The 21,929-nt window shown below is 43.3% G+C and overlaps 1 protein-coding gene across 3 annotated transcripts in view; it reads left to right on the forward strand.

Moving 5' to 3' along the window:
- Nucleotides 1-282: 282 nt before the first annotated feature.
- Nucleotides 283-21,929, forward strand: part of LOC307249663 (band 4.1-like protein 1) — a 107,257-nt gene continuing 85,610 nt past the window's right edge. For all 3 annotated transcript variants that reach the window (XM_080026497.1, XM_080026498.1, XM_080026499.1), the window contains exon 1: nt 283-418. The gene's annotated coding sequence lies outside the window, so the exon portion shown is untranslated. The remainder of the gene's footprint in view (nt 419-21,929) is intronic.

The raw sequence follows: 21,929 nt of genomic DNA on the forward strand, positions 1-21,929 counted from the left end.
GGCCCTGAACACACACACACACGCACACACACACACACACACACACACACACACACACACACACACACACACACGCACACACACACACACACACACACACACACACACACACACACACACACACACACACACACACACACACACACACACACAGCCTGTCTTTATGCGTGTGAGCGTATGTGCGCCTCTCCCTCCCTCCCTCCTCCTGCCTCTCTGCATCTGACAGTGTCCCTCCCTCATTCTCTCTCTCTCTTCTCCTCCCTCTATCATTAGCCTGTTCACCGGCAAAACACCGACACACTCCCTTTCCTTTAACCCGGGGAATAAACGCGGAGCGGCGGACAGGAGCAGGACTGACCTCCCCCGCTAAGTGCGCACCATCCATGGTCTTCCTCTGGATGTCTATTGTGACAGGAGGGTATGTTGAAATATTCATATTTCCCCCCTCTCTCCTGGATTGCCCATGTCGTAATGTGCTATGGCTTGGTTTGGAACGTTAAACGATTTGTTGAATGTCGAGCTTTGAACGTTTCCGAGATCTCATATTTTCCCGAGTAATTTTTTTCCTTTTTTACGCGTGATTCGTCATTGCTCACGGCGCTTTTGTCCCACTCTCTTTGTGCCTTTTAGCCGCTGCTGTAGTGAACCAGCGTTTATTCAAGCAGTAGCAGCAGCAGCAGCTGTTCAAGAGAACATCATTTCATAGTGCGCATGCCATGGACTATGCCCGCTTGCTTGCCGTCCTCTGAATATTATCATGGTGGGAATGAAGCAGAAGCGAGTTGTAGCGCGTATACGTCGCTTTGTGCCCACACTGGCCCAGTCAGTGTTGACAAGCCGCCTGCAAACCTGCAGCCATGGGGCATTTAGACCCCTACAGTGTGCTGCCTGTACGGCCAATTTATAGCTACGTGATGCTCTAAGCCACACACACACACACACACACACACACACACACACACACACACACACACACACACACACACACACACACACACACACACACACACACACACACACACACACACACACACACACACACACACACACACACACACACACACACACATTCTCGTTTTAGGCTGTTCACATCCTTAAAGGTTGTGTGTGCTGGCTTTCAGAGATCAGCTGTTGTCTGCTTGTTTCTCTATTGTGTCCCAGCCTGTCAGGGTGAACTGGATCTGCCTATGGGTTAAGTTAGTCAGTGCAATCCTCCAACACACCCTACCCTAATTGTGCAACAGCAACATTGACACACACACACACACACACACACACACACACACACACACACACACACACACACACACACACACACACACACACACACACACACACACACACACACACATACACACACTCTATACACTACACACACTCTATACACACACTACACACACTCTATACACAGACACGCACACACACACACACACACACACACACACACACACACACACACACACACACACACACACACACACACACACACACACATACACTTACTTATCTGAGGACTCAAACAGTGTTGCTTCTGTCATACCCTCTCAACAACTGCATGCAGGGGCAGGTATGTGTATGCCCTCACCTTTGACCCCTGGCCTTGACTGACTTGTGGAATAATATAACGCATTGAAGAGGAATGTTTACAGCACTGCACGGGTTGGCTTCCCCTTCTGGATGCTTTGCTCGGAATTGTCTCTATGATTGAGCATCTTATGGTTGGGCTAGCCTCCCCAGCTACTGTATGTCTCTACCTTTTTAAAGGTGGTGTCAGCGATTCTGGAGAATGCGTGTTGTCAAAATCAGTGATTATCTCCTCACCGTCCGCTACCTGTCCATACTGTGTGTGCATGCTGAAATAAGGTGTTCAAACACAGCCAAGGTCTGTAAACCAAGGGCATGTAAACAAAGGTGGCCCCATTGTAGCTAATGTCTGTTTACAGAGCCTAGGCTGTGTATTAACACTGGAATTTCTTTTTCTTAGCACACACACACTGCAGATAGTGGATCTTGAGGAGATATTTACTGATTTTGACATCAAGCTTTCACCAGCATCACTGACTCCACCTTTAATGTGTCTTTAAAGGCCAGGACACACCAGTCCGACACGTTCCGACTACCCAAAAACTGGAGTCGCCGTTTCAGGAAGCTCCAGTCTTTCCGTCGCGGCCCAAAAACACACCGAGACGACTGCTTATTTTCCGTACATCCCGCGCTTGTAATGTCTCCACAACAGCAGGCGGCGCTAATCTGTATTGTGGCCCGAAAAAATACGAAAGCCGGAAATGATGGGACAGCTCTCTAGAGCATAAACATAGATAGAAATACGTATTTATATTTATGGACCATAAGAGCACAATTTTTAGCAGAGAGTGTCGAGCATGGTGTCGAGCAGTCAACAAGGGTTGATGCATGTGAGTACTCGCAAAACGAAACGAACAAACACATTAAAACGATGGCTAGCTGTTGTTAGCTGTTTGTGCTACCCGCCTCACTTCCGGGCTTCACTGATTCGCTAGCCCTCCACCAATCAAATTGCTCCAAAGGAAAGACGGTCGGCCGCCCGACAGGCTCAAAACAAGCCCGACGACCTCTACGTCGGCCGACGTCACGGCACACACCAAACAGATTCGTCTTTTTTTTTGACGACGGCGATTATCGGGCTGGTGTGTCCTGGCCCTAACAGTGTCTGTGTATCGAGTCATGTATAGTTTAATGATTGTTAAGCCTACTGCAATCAAGCTATATCGCCACTCACTCATAAGACTCCTATTGAACCATATTTCAAAACGCATTAGCTTGTCATTGGCGCACACACACACATATACACAGGTTCCACGCTGTAAACATCAGACACACTCCTGTGCCTGCTGCGTAAGCCTGCCAAAACACCTGCACCTGATGCTCCCCCCTGCACACACACACACACACGCATGCACACAGACACACGCACACAAACATATACTCACACACACACACACACACACACACACACACACACACACACACAGGGACACAAACACACACAAACACCCTCAACTGCCAAAGAGACCATTACCTCATCTCAGCACCAGTCTCCTCCACTGTTTTCCCAACAGCACTATACTCCGACATCAATGTGTCATTATACAATTGTTCCGACTCATCCAAGTGAATCAAACTCAAAATATAATTGTTTCTTTTAGTGTACTACTTGTGCATTTGAGTCTTGTTGCTGTGTAGTGTGTAGATGTCTGTGTGTTTGTGTGCGTGACTTTAAATGCCCGAGGGTGCTGCTGGGATTTCACAGCACAGCATGCTGTCTCTAGCACAATTTGCAATTCAAATGAGCCCCCCCCCTCTGTGTCTCATTGGATGCCATCATTCCTCACACTGAAGGTCTGGAAGTGCTGTAATTGGAAAACGTTCACTCACTTGGAGGCGGGTGTCTGTTGAAGTTTAAAACTATTGGATCTGCCCAGTGCCACTCAGGATTAGCCAACCAATCGCATAATGTTTGGTCGTCACGTGTGTCATGAGCCGGCTTCTGGCGGTGCGTTCCAGTTGGACAGGGAACTCGGAAATTTCCGACTTCATTACATATTGTGGCCTATGGATCTACCGGTACCTGGCCGGATGTAGGTAGGTAGGTAGGTAGGTAGGCGGGCGGAGCCAGGCTAGCAATGAACTTGAGCACTTCCTATTTACTTTTGGTTAGAGAGAGAGAGAGAGAGAGAGAGAGAGAGAGAGAGAGAGAGAGAGAGAGAGAGAGAGAGAGAGAGAGAGAGAGAGAGAGAGAGAGAGAGAGAGAGAGAGAGAGAGAGAGAGAGAGAGAGAGAGAGAGAGAGAGAGAGAGAGAGAGAAAAAAAAAAGAGCATATCACAGAGGAACAAGGTTTTTCAGGTGGCCATCTTTACATGAGTCATAGTTTAGTTTGTATTACTGTGGCATCTGGCACAGAAATGGGATGCTGCACACACAGGGGTCACCTTACTAATGATGATAGCAAGGCAATGCAGCACGTGTGTACATGTCTGTGTGTGCCTTTGGCGCCATGTTTTTTTAGTTGGGTTGAACGGGGTCACGTCCCTTCCTGTCTGCTGAACAGCAGTACCACAACCTACACACACAGAGGAGGCAATGCATGCATGTACTGGATAAAGACATTTTTTTTTAAGATAATTTTTTTTGGCATTTTCAAGCTTTATTAAATAGTACAGGGTTGACATGGGGAGACCAAGCCCCAACTTCAGCGATTTTTACCAGCATCCAATAAGGAAGTGACCACAACTGTAGTAACCGGAAGTGCCACTAGGGGGGTGGAAGCAGAAGACAGCCATCTCTCATTGACTCACTTGTTAAACAGGCTGTTTTCAAAGTCTTATTAAACCTATTTACAGCCTGGTCCACAAAACCATTGTAGTCTTTATGTTTAGGTCATATCTCCATGACAACACTGAGGGGGGTGAATTTTTTCGGACCACGCTAGTTTTTATTTTATCGGAGGTTAAAATGTATTGGCGCGATCTCTTGAGTGACAGCTCTCCGCCCGTTGTCCCTCACTTTGCCTCGTCAGCTATCTCCCTCCCCCTCACAAAATGGCGACGCGCACAAACCAGGATTATTGGATGCCGTGTGAATAACTGAGGTCAGCCCGGATGCTACATCCATATTATTTACTATCTATGGGGGAGACAGAGAGAGAGGGGGGATGACCTGCAGTAAAGGTCCACGGGTCAGATTTGAACCCGCGACTACTGCAACGAAGGCCTGAGCCGATATGGTATGCGCTCTATCCACTGCTACGCCACAGGAGCACCCCAGATAAAGACATCGTTTGATCATTAGTTTCGATTTACCACAATGACCGACATGACCTTCTTTTTAGTATCTTTTTTTAAATAAATGCAACAACACAGTGGCCAATGGACATGTGTAATTTTGAAAGGGACCAGTTGTATTGACATACGTAGCTGGTGCCACAAATAAACAGGTCTGAAATCATAAAGTGCTTGTGGTTTCCCTGTGCTTTACTGTTTTATGTAAATATTGTTTGTTTATCTTATTTAACTCTATATTTTTTATTTTATCGTTCTCACTGCACTGTGGGTCAGAGATAAACGCCATTTTGATTCTGATGTATGTCTTGCATATATCAGAAGAACTGACGATACAAGACTTTGACTGTGATATCAAGATAACCCTTATGACCTCAAACAGCCCTGGGAGCAGTGAAGCCAAAACGTCCACACTTTCACAGTCTAAAACTAAGATCAAAATACTGTACAACAGTAGGTTCAGTGGCATGACAAACATGAAGACTTTACTCATTACCTTGTGTAGTTGGTTAAAGTGGCTACGAGGAACTTCCAGTTCTTGTTGATTATAGCGCCCCCTTTGGACAAAGGTGGTAGTTGTTTTAGAAGTTCTTACGATATTTGATAACACGTGCCAGCGGCGCACATTTGTTTAAGAAGTGAGTGAGATAGAGACAGCACGATGCATCGCGATGAGGTAATGTATTCGTTTATATGAAACTCCTGTCAGATACATTTACGTAATATCACGATGGAAAGCAAAGTTACCTTTGATTCAGTACTGTTCATAAACACAGGCCTGGCGTAAATGGTTTTGTCAGTTTCCCAAAAAATCCTACCTGTGCAAAGGCATTACTAACTATGTACAAACAGGTCATTTATAATCATCAGAGGAACAATGAAACGTTCCTCTTCTACAACTCTGTTAAAATTCCGCTTCACTTTCCATATGTGATCAAACACTGTTTGCACACTGTGCAGTTTAATACTTGATACCCGATTAGCTCTACAGTATGATTGATTGTTGAAGTCTGTAGCTGTAATCTCAGTTCTACACAGTGCACTGCAGCATTTGCGTTTGTGTTTACCCAATATTGTGCATGGAGAGAGCTTATCTTAATAATCTCTCTGTTTTTACATGCTCTTTTATCTGCTTTGTTTGGAATAACCAAAACGTGTAACGACAGTAATAACCGTGGCTGTGTGTGTATGTGTGTGTGCCTTTTGTTTTATGGGGAAAATTGAATCAAGCCTCTCGGGGACACTGCTGCATCCACTGCAGTCCGGTCAAACATCTCATTATGGTGCAAGACCTGAACATCATATTGTTTCACTGCTTGATCTATAATAGCGTTTCCGGGGGTTTCCAGTTGTTAGCAGTAAAAAAAAAAAAAACTCTTCTGCTTTTCTAATGAGCGTCTCATCTTCCCAAAAGCCTCTTGCGATCCTGTTGCAGTCTTTGTCTGATGGGGGGAGCTTTATTTTTAGCCTTTTTCTTTTCACTCATGCAGCTACGGGGCAATTATTGCCTTCCTTCCGATTACATCACTCTTGTCTGCACTAGGGATGAGAGAGAGAGAGAGAGAGAGAGGGAAGAGAAAGGGAAAGCTATTTCATGCCACCAGACAGTTTTATTTCACTGTTCTATTCCCCCCTCCCCCCCCCACACTTTAGCTCTTCACCGTTGATGGGAAGCATCACTTTGTCCTTGGGAAAGGGGAGGCAGGCAGGAGAGGGAGCGTTACCCTGAGCAGTAGCAGCAGAGGCTCAGCTTGCCTCACCCCAATGATTACAGTGTGTGAGTCAGCAGCTTCTCTCCTTTGCATATACCTACACACCATAGACCTATACACTGGTCTCCCTCCCTCCCTCCCTCCCTTCCTCCCTCCCTCTCTTCCTCTGCCTCCCCTGCTTTGAACAAATCCCCCTGCCTTCTCAATATGAGACTCATCATGTTGTTGTCAGTTGCTTTGATGTGCTGAAACGATACCCATGATGCCACTGGTTCCTGCTTGCCTCCCCACGGTAACGCACTCATACTGTACGTAGCCCGACTGATATGTATTCTTTTGGGGCAGATTCCGATATAAGGGAGGAAGGAAACTCTGATAGCCGATATATTGGCAGATTAGCTTTTAAATGTGATGCGTATACAAATAAATAGTTTATTTTTTGATCCTTTAAAGGTGGAGTCAGAAATTCTAGAGAGCGCTTGTTGTCAAAATCACTTTTTTGTCAAAATCAGTGAATATCTCCTCAGATACCTGTTTGTGCCGTGTAATAATCTGGTGTTAATACACAGCCTAGGCTCTGTAAATGGGTAAACACATGGGCTAACTGTAGCCAGCAACATGCCCATTTACAGAGCCTGGGCTGTGTATTGAGACTTGATTTTTTTCAGCGCAGACACAGTGACAGGTAGCGGGATATTTACAAATTTTGACAAAAAGTGATTTGACAAAAAGCGTTCTACAGAATCACTGACTCCACCTTTTAAACAATAGTTCAAATACTTTTGATAAGAAGATGAATTGACGGCGGAACATTTGACTGTTCATGACTCTCACTGTCAAACATTGGTGCATGAACTTTTATTTATTGTAATATGCATGGGCTAAAAAATTATAAAGTTACGTGCATGTCGCATTTTGAAACGCAGACATGAAGCATTTCTTTACTGCGAGGCATGTCTACACGAATATTGCTTTGATTTTCAAATGAGGGATATTAGGGGAGAACGGGGTAATTTGTCACATGGGTTGGATGTCACATTCGTTATATCTCGTCACCAGAGCGCGCTAGCTCTGAAATGTTGATATAAAAAAGGTCCAGAATTGGGATCAGAGGTCACATACATAGACTTCCTTGGAGGAAGACAGCTGCATTTCAGGTGAGAGGATGTTTTGTGTTTTTCATGTCAAATTCAAAATATTTTGCTTCTCAGTATTTTTCTTCTAGGCTTTTACACAATGGGTTTATAACAAAACACTTGTTACCCTCAGAAAGTGTGAAGGGTAAACTATAGTTTAGATTGTGGTTAGCAAGCTAATTAGTTGTCAGATGGTTGTTGACCTTGATGCTAGCAAGAAATTCAAGTTGGGGTTGGTCGTCAAATTTTTTGGGGGGTTGGTTGTCACATGTTATCTCAAGGCTGCAGCCAGAAAAGGAACCCAATAACGAAATAAATTGTCAAGCTGTATCCTCACTGACACCCCAGAGAAGGAAGGAATAGAGCAGGAAAAGGCAGCTAGCAAGCAAAAGAAAAAAGGGCAACAAAATCAAAACAACCCAGTGCATCCCAAACTAGACCAGCTGCCAAGGCTACAGAACGTTATGTAGGCCTATTTGTCAACTTGACAATGCAATTAAACATTCAAATTTGGTTCTGCCTCCTTGCCTTCTTTTTAAGATTTTTCCCATTAAGATAACATTGTGACAAACAACCCCATAGTGTGTGACAACCGACCCCTTGATGGGGTTGGTTGTCACAATGTGTCAGAGTGTCTTTGATGGTAAATTACTTCTTCATTACAATAAGTTGGAAAAAAAGAGAGACACACATTTCTAGCCAACACCTTACGCTTCAATTTAATGTAGGAATGGCTATTGACAGATGTTTTGGTGATGAGCAATTCTCACTAGAGTAAAAAGTGTGCCTACTTACCCCGTTCTCCCCTATGTCTTAGTAAACCAAGGCATGTTCTCTTTAACTTTATTAGGTAGGTAAGCTACAATCGGCCAATACATCAGCTGGCAGATTAATCGGTCGGGTTGTTCTCACATGTCAGGGCAGAGTTGGTTTATGTGGAGAACAGAGAACAGCTACCACTTCTTCTAGGGCTTGTTTTATTCTGCTTTCCTTGTGGTCTGCTGCAGTGGAAATGCCTTTCTTTCCAGCTTATAGTTTGGCCTCTTCCGACACACCAAACCCAGCAGCCATTGCTTTACTCTTGGCCACTTCACACTTGGCAGTCATTAATTAGAGCCTTTTTCCATTCAACCGTTGTAGAAGAAAAGCTAATTCCACTGTTGATCTGTGTCCATTCCCCCCACCTCCCCCAAATGACTAGAGTGTGCCTGAGTCTCGCACAATGTAACGCTGGCCAATTGAAGAAAAATAGTTAGTTATTAGGTCTGTGTTAGTGCAAAAACAATTTATAAACTTAACAAAATACCTAAAAAGAGGATTAGGAAAGATTAGAGTGGTTAAAAAAGGCCAAATATCATAACCATATCCTGCTTACTGCTGCTTACAGAGTTAAATCCAGAGTTGATTTGTCCAAATCCAGTTTTACAACATGGTGAAGTTGCATTGTTATAGTAAAGTGAATTGGTCTTCTGAGGAACGATGGTCCCATGGTAACTGTGGGTGATTAAGAAATGGCCTCTGCTAACGAGATATGCAGCTCCACTGAGAGAGCTGGCTTCACTCTGACCTCTGCATTACGGTGTACTGGTAATTAGACTAAAAGATGATTGCACAGTTAAAGCTGGTGGGGTGTGCCGTAGTGTGTATGTATCGGCTGGGGCAACCATGGCGGGTTGGCCAATGATCCAAGGGTTGGCGGTTCGATCCCCGCTCTGCCACCAGTGTCATGGTTGTTGTGTCCTTGGGCAAGACACTTCACCCACCTTGCCTCGTGTGAATGTGTATGACTGCTGTATGTTTGAGGTGGTGGTCGGAGGGGCCGTAGGCGCTGAATGGCAGCCACGCTTCCATCAGTCTGCCCCAGGGCAGCTGTGGCTACTATGGTAGTTTACCACCACCAGTATGACTGTGTGTGAATGAATGGAACCTGGAACCCTGTAAAGCGTCTTTGAGTGCCTTGAAAAGCGCTATATAAATCCAATCCATTATGTGTGGCTGCCTGGCTGCACCCACTATTTGTCAATGATGAGAATGTGTTTGTGTTGGGTCCTGGTGCTGGCTGTTTGTATGTTGCAGTGTTTTATGTGGAAGGAGCAGATATACACACAGGGATACTCCCTCTAGGCCAAGTCGTGTGGCTTCTAAACTGGTCAGACAGGTTGGGAAGGCAGATCCAGGCACAGCCGCAGTCATCGCTACGCTCTTTGTTTACTCACACTTGCTGTGTGTGTGTGTGTGTGTGTGTGTGTGTGTGTGTGTGTGTGTGTGTGTGTGTATGTGTGTGTGCTTGCCGTTTTCAGATAGAGTGAGTGTATGTGGACGCACGTGACAAATGACATGTCTTGTGTCTTTTTTGTGTTGGTGCATTTTGATTTGTTGCGACAACTTGATTCTTGCTGTGTTTGCAACCTAGTGAAGAATCAACTGAAGTACACACATGCAAGCTAAATGCACACACACACACACACACACACACACACACACACACACACACACACACACACACACACACACACACACACACACACACACACACACACACACACACACACACACACACACACACACACACACACACACACACACACACACACACACACACACACACACACACACACACACACACACACACACACACACACACACACACACACACACACACACACACACACACACACACACACACCGGCACTCTGGACTACATGGCCACAACAAACAAGTTGTGTACAAACTCATCCTTTCAATAAATCTCCACCCACAGTTTACAACACATTTGGAAACTATTCACAGATCTTCTTCATGTGGTGTCTTTTGAGTTAAGTCACGTTGTTATGTCATAGCTTAATGATCATTCTGTATTTATTTATTTTTCCTATTTACATTACTGTGGACGTGAACCAGTGGGTTTCCAGAGTCTGTAAAGTGTGCCCCCTTTGGAAAGCTGGCACCATTCAAAGTTTTCCGAATAAGCTGTTAGCAGTTCTTGTTTACAACATACCCGTGGATGTCCTGATACCTCTCACTAGATCACAGTTGATGCAGACTGGGGCGACTGAGCGGGTCGGCCAATGATCAAAGGGTTGGTGGTTTGATCCCCGCCCTGCCACCTGTGTCATGGTTGTTGTGTCCTTGGACACTTCACCCACCTTGCCTTGTGTGAATGTCGATAGTAAGCCTGCTATCGGTGTGTGAATGGGAACAGGTCTCCCTTTTTTTTATAGCAATCTTATGAAAACCGTTTGAACGAGATGACATTACACATTTTGTAGAACACATTTGAGTGCAATACAATGGAATAAAATGTAAAATAATACATCAGGGCAAATAGTTTTCAGTGCAAAATGAAAAGGTGCAAGTCAGTGTGTAACCCCTAGTCTCTGGAAGTGTTTTTTAAGCGCACGAGAAACGCTCTGAAGTTGATCTATGCCTTCATCTCCACCAGCCGCGTGGGGCGCGAGTGTCAGCTGGGCCCCACGTAGGTAAAAACAACATGAAGCAGGTTTTTTCTACGCTTCAATCCTATTGTTTCGACTATACACGTCTAAATGCCAGGTTGACGCTAGATTGAAGCTGGTGGAGACAACAGTATAGAAGTAAAAAACGCTATTGGTGGAGACGAGGGGTAAGGCTCACTGATGCAAACTGTGTAACCCATGTTATAAACTAATGTAGTCACAGCCAACCACCGGCACTTTTAGATGACAGACAATTGATTTTTCAAAACACAATGTTATCAAGGCATTTCGGTGGGTGCCAAAAAAAGTATCACACTTTGATACCCAGCCCTACCAGCAACGTTAAGTGTTTGGGAGTGTGTCAGTACTAAATCAGTTGGTTTGAGAGAGCACTTCAGGAATGGTCTGCCTGGTACGGCTGTGCGCTTAGTGTTCGATTGTTTTTGTGTTGTTATCGCGTTAGCCGCACAACACTCTTGTTGCATTTAGCCGCCCCGACCTGCACTCATGAGCTGTAATGCCACTCCACAGTAATGGAAGCCAGCACTCATTGTTTTGGCATCAGCATCTCCCCATGGGACAGTTTGTGCTTTCGACCGTTGCAGGCCCTTTTTCTGTCTAATTGTTTTGTGTGTTTCTGGAACTTTTTTCTTCTTCTTCTGGCTGGCATAAAATGGTACGTATTGATCATTCATGGATTCTCTGTCATGCATTTTATTAATGTTTTCCTCCTTCTGTTTTGATGTTGGCGGCAATGATGATGAGAATTATTCATTCTGTGATTGATGTCCCTCTGGTATAGCAGTTTTCATCCTGCAATCTCCACTGCACACTTTCACGCCAACAATCGCACATGCCGCTGCCAAACACTCCCGCTCTTTGGTTGTGTTGATTAGTTAAGATGCCCCGGTCGGTGTTGGCTTTCAGCTGCCATTTAGCAAAGCACACTCTCTTGTCCACATAGTATAGCATAGTAGCATAGGGGCGACAGTGGCACATTGGGTAGGGAGATCGTCCTCTGGAGTGCAGGGTCGGAGGTTTGATCCCACGCTTACCGGCCAAGTGTCCCTGGGGACACTGAACCCCACTTTGCTCCCGATGGTTCAGAGGGCACCTTGCATGGCAGCTACTGCTATCGGTGTATGAGTGTGTGTGGGTGAATGTGGTAAGAATTGTAAAGCGCTTTGGGGCTGAGAAAATCGGCTAAAAAGCGCTATATAAGTCAAGTCCATTTACCATTTAGTAGGTTGGTAAGGGGACTGATGTTATGGTGCACGGAGAAGTTTACAAGACAACTCTAAAATGGCCTTGTGTAGCTTGTTTTTTCCAGCCTTATAGTCTCTCTGTGCTGTGTCCCTGTCTATACTTAAACAAATGGCATTGAGATCCTTTTGTACTGCATCTTTTCAATGCCTCTCAAAGTGACACCAGTAATACAGACAGCTCCTGCAGCCTCCCTTTCAGACCCCTTAGCACTGATCCTAATAAGGAGATGAATGGCTCTATACAAACAAGCCCGGGACTGGACGTATGCCCACACTGCCTCTCTCGCTCTCTCTTTCTGGCTCTCCTTGTCAGTTGCCCAGGGTGAAATGCTCGATGAGGCTGCACTCCGACCTGCTGCTTCTGTTCCTTTGTTGACCTGCTGGGCAGCTCAGGTGTGGACAAGAGGAGACTACTCCCAAAGCTCCTGGTTAAGTCAATAGTTTGTCTAAAGTAGAAGGCAACATGACACACACGTACACACACACACACACGCATGCACACACGCAGGCACGCACACACACAAACACACACACACACACACACACACACGCACACACATACATGCACAGGTGACTTAATTGCGATGTCGTTCCTGCAGTTATACTGTATATAACTTAGGTAGGTTAAGGAGCTTGAAGAAGTGGTAGGAATTAGTTCAATTTGTAAATGTGATTTTGCAGTGTGACATCAGTCCTCAGCCTCCTTGATGTGAAACATCTTCACCTGGATTGGGATATGGAATAAAGTACAAATTCAAGAGGGATTTAATCAAATTGAACATTACAGCGATTTTGGATTCAAAGTCAGCAGAGGAGGGACGCTGCAATATATACCCAGGATATATAGCTACATAATGGGTGAATGTGATTTTATATGATGGGTAGATAGACAGACAGACAGACAGACAGACAGACAGACAGACAGTTAGCAGGGTGCCCCAAATCTTATTACATTTGACAATGTATGACTCTGGGGGCAGGATGAGTCATGAGAATATTTTGAACATTGGACTGAAATAGAAAAGAGAACAGAAATGAGCAAATAAGAAAAGCCTTTTGTTATTTTCACTTTTTTAATACAAAGATACCAACAAAGACACATGATAATATATTTTTCAAATTATCCAGAAACATATCTTTGACTTCGCTGCTTTTCTGCAGCTCTGACTGTTTGAAATGGCTCTGTGTGTGGAGCTCTGTGGTACAGTGGTAGTCTGGAAATCCAGACCCATATCTAGAAGGACGTAGGGTCTGGCCACGATCAATAGACCTTCCTAGTTCAAGGGGCGGCACCTACGCATGTATTTCAAATACCACTGCACGCAATTGGATAGCACTACGACCAAGACTCAGAAAATTCCTCTTTCTTGCTAATGAAAGACTTGAGTGCCATATTCCAAATCCTTAAGTGTCAAGGCCAAAGCCTTTTCAAACTCAAACAACGTATCCGCAGGCAGCCATCTTTGTTGTTTACTATCACAACGTCATCAGATAGAACAATTTGATTGGTACCTCTGAATTTTTCTGAGATAGTTAATGAGCTCCAATGGTTCGTGTCCAGACCAGTAGGCTGAGAAAATTTCAATATGCCAGCATTTGGCAGGTCTGGATTACCAGGCTACAGTAGGGGATTGGCGCTAGGAGTCAGTTGGATTCTAAGATTGGCTGTCCTCGCTGTCCATGTCACGGCTGTATTAACCTCCATTAAAAGGTTGCCCAACAGTCTAAAAGCATTTATTTCATTTATAGAAATGAGAGAGATTTGGTGATTTTAGATGAGCTTTAAAAGAGCAGTTTGAGTTGATTTCTAGGTGTTTTATTCTGGCTTTGAACCTACTTGACAAAAAATAAAAGGAGATAAGAAGAGACCGTTGTTGCAAATGATTTCTTTGGAGGAATATGAATTCCACAAACCAAAAAAAGGTTTCTCAGAGTTATTGACTTTGCTCTTATTCCTTTCTCTGGACCGAGAGTGGGAAGCTCTCAGCATAAACGCATCCCTCGTAAAGTGGTTTGCATTTGAACATGTTGCGTAACTGGAAAGAAAGTGTGGGAGGGAAATGGTGCACTCATAATATCGTGGGGGTTAGGCCTATGTATATTTCTGTTGGTAGCAGGTAGCAGGGAGCACTTCATAGAGGAACACATTGTGCTTTATAGATGGAGTCAGTGATTCTGGAGAACACTTGTTGACAAAATCACTTTTTTGTTAAAATCAGTGAATATCTCCTCACGATCTGCTACCTGTCCGTACTGTGTGCGCACTGAAAAAACCTGGTGTTAATACACAGCCTAAGCTCTGTAAACGGCTATGTAAACAAAGTAAAGAGGGCCCATCATAGCTAGCAACATGCCTGTTTACTGAGCCTAGGCTGTGTAACACTGGATTCTTTTTTAGCGCATACACAGTAGCCTACGGAGAGCAGATCGTGAGGAAATATTCACTGATTTTGACAAAAACTTTTTTTTTTTACAAAATTCATTCTGCAGAATGGCTGACTCCACCTTTAAATGTGTATACAAACAATAAACTAATCTGAGCTGGATTGGAATACACCATTCACAAACGGTGCTGATTTGGAAGCATCCTATAAATGGTCTCCACTTATATAGCGCTTTTCCCTGGTTTTTCACAGATTCAAAGCGGTTTACATTATTTTGTACACATTCACCAAATCACACACACATTCATACACCGATAGCAGCAGCTATACCACACAGGGTGCAAGCTAACTATCGGGAGCAATTCGGGGTTCAATGTCTTGCCCAAGGACACTTCGACATGTGGCAGGGAGGCGGGGGATCGAACCACCGACCCTGCACTCCAGTGGCCGACCGCCCTACCCACTTCGCGACAGCATCTCTCACAGTATAAGCTAGTGTTTGGTGATGGTTTAAGGATGGATCAAGTCAGTGGCTGTATCTCGATTCAGGGGTTGCTGTCTACGAAGGCTGCATTTGAAGACCGACTGCGTCATAATTGTAACGGCTTGTTACGCAAACCGGAAATGCTCGTAAACGGAGACCTGCGGAGACCGTCCCGTTTAACAACGCTCGTTCGGCCCTGGTTCGGCCTTCGAATCGGCCTTCATAGGCTATAGCCTTCATAGACCGCGAGACCGCGTCCTACCAAGGAGGCGGTCTCTGTAACGGGATACAGCTAGTGTTTCTCGTCGTTTACTGTTGAGGCCTGAGAGCACACTTGATTCTGTCTCTACCACTGAGTCATCAGGCAGCCTGTGAGTGCTTCACAAATTATTTTTCGAGGATGTGTCTTACCACAGTCAGTTTTGGCAGAGATGTTCTAGTCACCCATGACTCTGGATTCAAGACAGAACACTGAAGGGCAGCTGGGGGGATTCACTGGACCACTGGAGGCTACGGAAATAGTTTGACCTTTGTTTCCATCTACAGTCAAGCACAAACTTATTCATACCACAGGCTTCTCCCAGAAGATAATAAGATGATGTACAAGAGGCATCATTGTGGAATTTTTTTTTCAGCTTTTATTTACATTTGAACAAAACGTGGCATGTGGCAATTATTCATACCCTTCTCAATAATCAATAGAAAAAGCCTGTATTGGCTATTACAGGTTGGAGGGTCTCACTGCCATCACCCTGATCTTTAGCTCCCTCCAAAGATTTTTAATTGGATTCAAGTCAGGACTCTGGCTGGGCCACTGTAAAACGTTAATGTGTTTGTCCGCTAACCATTTCTTCACCACTTTTGCTTTGTGTTTTGGGTGTTTTGTAAAATTTTAGATAAAAACATGGAAAATAAACCGGTTAACTTAAAGCTGGGGTGGAGGATTTGGGGAGAAAATGGCAGTTGGGATAGAGATTTGAATCCAAATACCTCAACCGCTCCACTTGTTCTCTTTGGTCCCTCCCTGACACGCTCTACAGCAACAAAGTCGTGCCAAAGTAAATGGACAGTCCCAACAGCCAATAAGAACAGAGAATCGGAGCCTCGCTCTGATTGGTCAAAGTGTACAGCTCATGTTAACTTTGACCAATCAGAAATCATATACCCCAGCTTTAAGTGGTCATGCCAGAAAATCTAAAATTATTGAAATATTGCAAACACTTTTTTATGCTTGGCTGAGGAGTAAAACGTTGGATTGATTAAAAACTGAAGTGCAATAGATTCCAAATTCCTACCAGAAATACATCAGCATCAAGCATTGGACACTCAAACTTCTGACCAACTGGAGAAGTTATTCTAAAAGCATAGCAGCAGACAAAACAAATGTAATCAGTGTGGAGCTATGGGACACAAGCATTCACCTGAATCCCTGGCTTTGACTTTTAAGTGAAGAATTAGCACCACTGTTTCTCTCAATATGTACTAATTGCACCATATTCAGTATATGGAAATGCTTAAGAATCAGCTGTATTTTCTTGTGACAATTTTCTGGAAATGTAGTTTTGGATGCGGCACCTGTCTTGAAAAATGACACGAGACGATTGATACCACTCATGTTGATTGATGAGACAAAGCAAATTAAATGAGTCAAATACTTGTTCCCTAATGACACATTTGACACTTAACTGGTGTGTCACACGTCCAGGAACACAATAACACATGGACATGGATGGCTAGGCAGAACCACCATCACTTCCTTCTCTTTGTATGACTCATGGCTTCATCTCATTACACTCTGTGCTTGAAAACCACATTCATAATTCACATGTATTACATTAACATTTGAATATTTCATGTTACGGGGACAATTTCTCACTTGCTGAATAAATATCTCTTAGTTTGAAAGTGTTCATATTTAGCTTCTTCAAGGAAAATGGACTTAAACAGAAATAGATCATCAGGAAGTCCCTCTTTTCAAGGAACTAAAAACCTCATTCATTTTTACATTATTTCATCAGAATTGACTGTTGACACACAACTACTACTACTGCACTACACACCAATGGAACACTCAGTCCAAATACTACCATCATTAACTCCCTCAGACCCACACATCAGATTAATAACAGATATAACATATATATAATAACCTTGTTTTCCTTACTATTTGGAGGCTTGATTTCTTATTGGTGGAGCCATGTTAGAGCTAGTGTAACATGTCACTTGTTGGTCTCCTGCTGTGTTAAGTCTCTCTCTGGATTCCTGCCTTCACTTTCTCATTTAACGTGGAAGTGGTTTGGTGATGGAACAATTCCCTGCTAGCATACACACACCAACTGAGTTGCAGTCTAGTTAAAACCAGTCTAACTGTATCATTGGGATTCATCCAATAATAGTCACTGTATTTTATCTTTGCGTTTGGTCTCCTCCAACTCCTAAGGTAGATGTCTGGCTAAGCCGTAAAAAACAAACTTGAGATGCTGAAAATCTCCCTAGAGCTGACGGGGGGCTCCAGACTTAATTGATATTGCTCTTTAGGTACATCACTAAGAGAGACCCCTTTAACTTTACCCACAATCTGATCCACTGTTAATATATCAAACTTTTGACTTATGAAAGCTTTAAGTAAATACATTTCACACAACATGAGCCTCGGCTGATTCTTTGTTGGGGGGGAAGGGGGGGAGGGACCGGATCAACTGGAGAATGGGAGCCAAACAGCGGCTACATAAAGGAAATCAGATGGGTTTTTTTTATGTCAAACATCTATTAGAGCCAGTGTAATTCTTATTTTTCTTGGCACGGCTACTGTCTACTTGAGGCTATAATAGCCTAAATGGAATGACATACTTCTGTTGAATGCAAATTTATGTTGGTCCCCATAGAAACTTTTATTTTTAATTTTTGCTGTCCATGAGTGTACAGAGGACACATTGTGCCAGGCTTTTGGCTTGGTCATTCTAACTGCCATATAGTCTCAAGCCAAGATGGCAACAAAGTGTCAGTCGGACATTTCCATCAATGAACAGCAAATGAAAATGGCTGTGGTCCGATCTGGACTGGGCCTGTGACATTTCACTTGTATCATTGCCGCAACTTGTGTGTTTGCGTGTGTGTGTGTTTTGGACTGTTTACTGTTGGAACGTGGAAGATGAATTAAAGGTTCAGTTAGCGGAATGGTCAGTTTAGCTAACTTCCTGTCAGTTACTGCAGTTAGCAGTCCCCTCCCTCGTCCCTACGTCACCACATTAATGCACTGCAGTCTTCAAGCAGCGAGTTATCCAGCATCATCTCAGATCCATAAGTGTGATAAAACATGATAAAAAGCATAAAAACCTTCATTGGGAAGGATTTTTATTTTGAGACAGGTGCCGGTTTGTAGCGTTCTCTCTTCTGATTGGTTATCAGTAGTGGGATCCCCGAAAAGTTTATTTGCCGTTTACATGCAGAGCGAGTGACTGAGAGATCGGCTTTATGAAACGTGCACACTATATAAGTGATCACTGTATGAATAAAGAGCGATTTAACACTTATATTAACAAAAATAAATCGCTTACTGCACCTTTAACTCAACTTGGCATGTCTGGAGATTGGAGACTTCAGCACAGGACTCTCTCCATGCACATTAAATGTTGTCATTCATATGATTTGTGAAGTATGGAAATCGCAGCACTCTATTAGTGCTCATTTGTTCTGATTTTGCCTTTGAGCAGTATTCAGTGCAGAAGTGGGGACCGGCCATTGATGTCTAGATCATATCATTATATCTATGAATTTCTTGCTTTAGAATATTTGCAGAAAGGCGCAGTGTGCTTGTGTGTGTGTGTGTGTGTGTGCGTGTGTGTGATAATGCATGTGTGCGGCTTCAAGTATGTGCCGTCAAGGATCATTGTTCCCCAAAATAGTTTTTCTCTCAATTTTTTGGAGTGAGTAAAACAGCCATGCAAATTAAAGATTATATCGAGGTTTCAAATTAATTTCCAGAAACCTGCAGGCTTTTAACTAGTTCTAATCATTTTAAGTCTTTTCACACAGAAGCAGTTTTAAAAAAGCTACACAATGACCGGCAGAGTATGTTTCAATCTGGCAGGACCTAACAATTCCCAAATGTGTTCCATCACTTTACCACCTTATACCTACAATTCTATCCGACAGTAGAGAACCTGCCAGGTTTTGCAATAAAAAGTAAAAAATTTGACTTCGACTGAAACCGAACTTGACAGACCCTGACTGAGCATGAGTCTCCCTAACGCTCAATATGTGCAATATGTACATTGTCTTGTCTCACTCACTTGAAAGCATCAGGCCTATAAGTGTGTAACGCAAGAGGCGAGACTGACAGTAACCCAATACTGTCACACATAAAGAAGTTTTGTTATCCTCTGGCACCAAGTAATTGGTCTTGGCATTCTTAATGGAGATTCATTTGTCTGTACCTGCCGAAAGTGTTACAAATCACTGTCGAAAAATGAATCGGTTAAATGATGAAGCTGTATGGTTAAGGTTTGGTCAGGTTTAGGGACAAAACATTTTGGGAGGGACTACTTTGAAGGATTGCTTTTTGGGGGGCGGGATGACCTTCTTGGTTATGGTTACAATAATAAACACTAGGGCTGGGCGGTATGGACCAAATCTTGTATCACTGTATAGGTCATTTTATATCACGGTATGGATATATATCACGTTATAGTATTTTTCCTTTAAATTCAATGGATTAAAATAACCGTACTGAATTTATCACATTAGATTATTTTCATCTTTTGCTTGAAACCTATATTTCCATACAAAACAGAAACTGGTGCAAAATACCACACCAGTCTGGCTTTAGTCAGTGCAAAATAAAAATGACAGCATCAACCAAATGTGTGTAAAAATGACAGCATCAACCAAATGTGTAGGCTAAATTTTCCAATTGATGGTAGCCTATATCAAAATAATGAAATACATGAATTTTCCTGCAGTCTTTTGGTGTCCATTTAGTTCACAGTTTTAAAACAGGGAAATGTGTTTTGCAGTGTAGGTTGTTATTTTCTCTTTTTATATTCAAAGGCCAACAAGTGATGCACTTAGTGTCTTCATTGACAGAGTCTACACGGCGAGAGTGGACTGCTCTCGGTTCAGCGTTTGTCCAACCATTATTGAATAAAGCTTAACAAACTTAAGACATTGCTTTTCGGTGTGGTTTCAAGGCACTGCTGCTGTTGACAACGAATCGTGGATTAAATACGCCGTCAAAAATGCTGGAACGTTACTGGGAAAGGCTTTACAGTATGTTTATTTATGTATTTGTTTATTAAGCAGGGACAATGCACAGCTCATTAGCAGTACCGGAGTTAGCTATACGCTCATTTTCATCTGTAGTCCCTGGGCAGGAAACAGAGGATTACATCTCTGTCAAAAGGGAAACCTAACACTGAAGTATAAAAACAATAACACATCATTTTACAACAGTACAACACAACAACACAATACCAACAATACAATCACAACATTAGGACACCACAACAACAACAACAACATGTTTGAATGAGGCTTAAGTATTCATCCATCAATTCATGCCATATCTGGCCATCCGACTTGACATGATTCCGGTATTGACGTGACGTGGTTATCTTGGCCAGACTCAGGAGGAGGCATTGATTAAACATGGCGACTTCTCCTTTGTTTTACCCAGCTGAATATACTTTAGAAGAAGTGGAAAGCAGGAGGCGGGGCGAAGAGCAATGTCAGATTGGGTGGAAGGCTTTTTTTTATCAGACGGTATCAATCACAAGTGACTGCCACTGAGTCTACCTTCAAGCCCTTCTTTGATAGAATCTTAATTGAACTGTCTTCTCAAGGTTATCATTACCATACCTCTTCAAAAGGCTGCGAGCTTCAAGATCTAAAAACTACATCAAATCGTTAGTGGATTCCTGTTTTAAGTCACAAAGCACTCAAACTGAAATCTGATGGTGATGGCATTTACCAGTTGGAAAAAGCAAACTTAGGGCCACATCCACTAAGAATGGATTGCGTGTGCTAATAGCTCCACGAGTTGCGGCGAAATAGTGCCCAAGTCAAGGGTAAATCACCTGTACAGTTGTCCATGAGGATGGGGAGACACTGAGAAAAAAACAAAAACAAGCCTTTCTTACAAAAAAAGACAAAAAGACAAAAACGTTGCTTTGGTTTTAAAGACCTCAGCAAGGACATGCTCATCCCACTTCTGTGCTGCAGCATATGATCCACACAGAGCTGCAGGAGAAGGGGCACTATGAAGATAACGCTAAATCAGCTGTGTGTCAGCTTGAGCCAATTCGCGTCCAACAGCAAGCCACATGACGTGGCATTGACATAGGCCTACATAATATAACCATATGAATCAACAATAATTTGATGTTTCTTCTTTATTTATAGGCTGGATGTAGGCCTATTTATTTATTATTTTTCACCCCGTATTATATCAATTATATATTTTCGCAGTGTTCACTTCGTGCTTCCTGCTTCTCTCCACCCCAGAATGTCTGTCCAATGAATGAATGACCTCAGATCACGTGTGGTTTTGCTTCGTAATGCTGGTTCACTTGCAAAAGGGGCAATATGAAAGTGGACCGCACCAAACAAAAAAAATCTAAATTCTATTTTGTCTGGACCAAAGCAAGTGAACTAGCAGACTTTCCCAGAGTGAATACAC

The sequence above is a fragment of the Ammodytes marinus genome, assembly GCF_949987685.1.
Source record: "Ammodytes marinus genome assembly, chromosome: 4".
Lineage (NCBI taxonomy): Eukaryota > Metazoa > Chordata > Actinopteri > Uranoscopiformes > Ammodytidae > Ammodytes > Ammodytes marinus.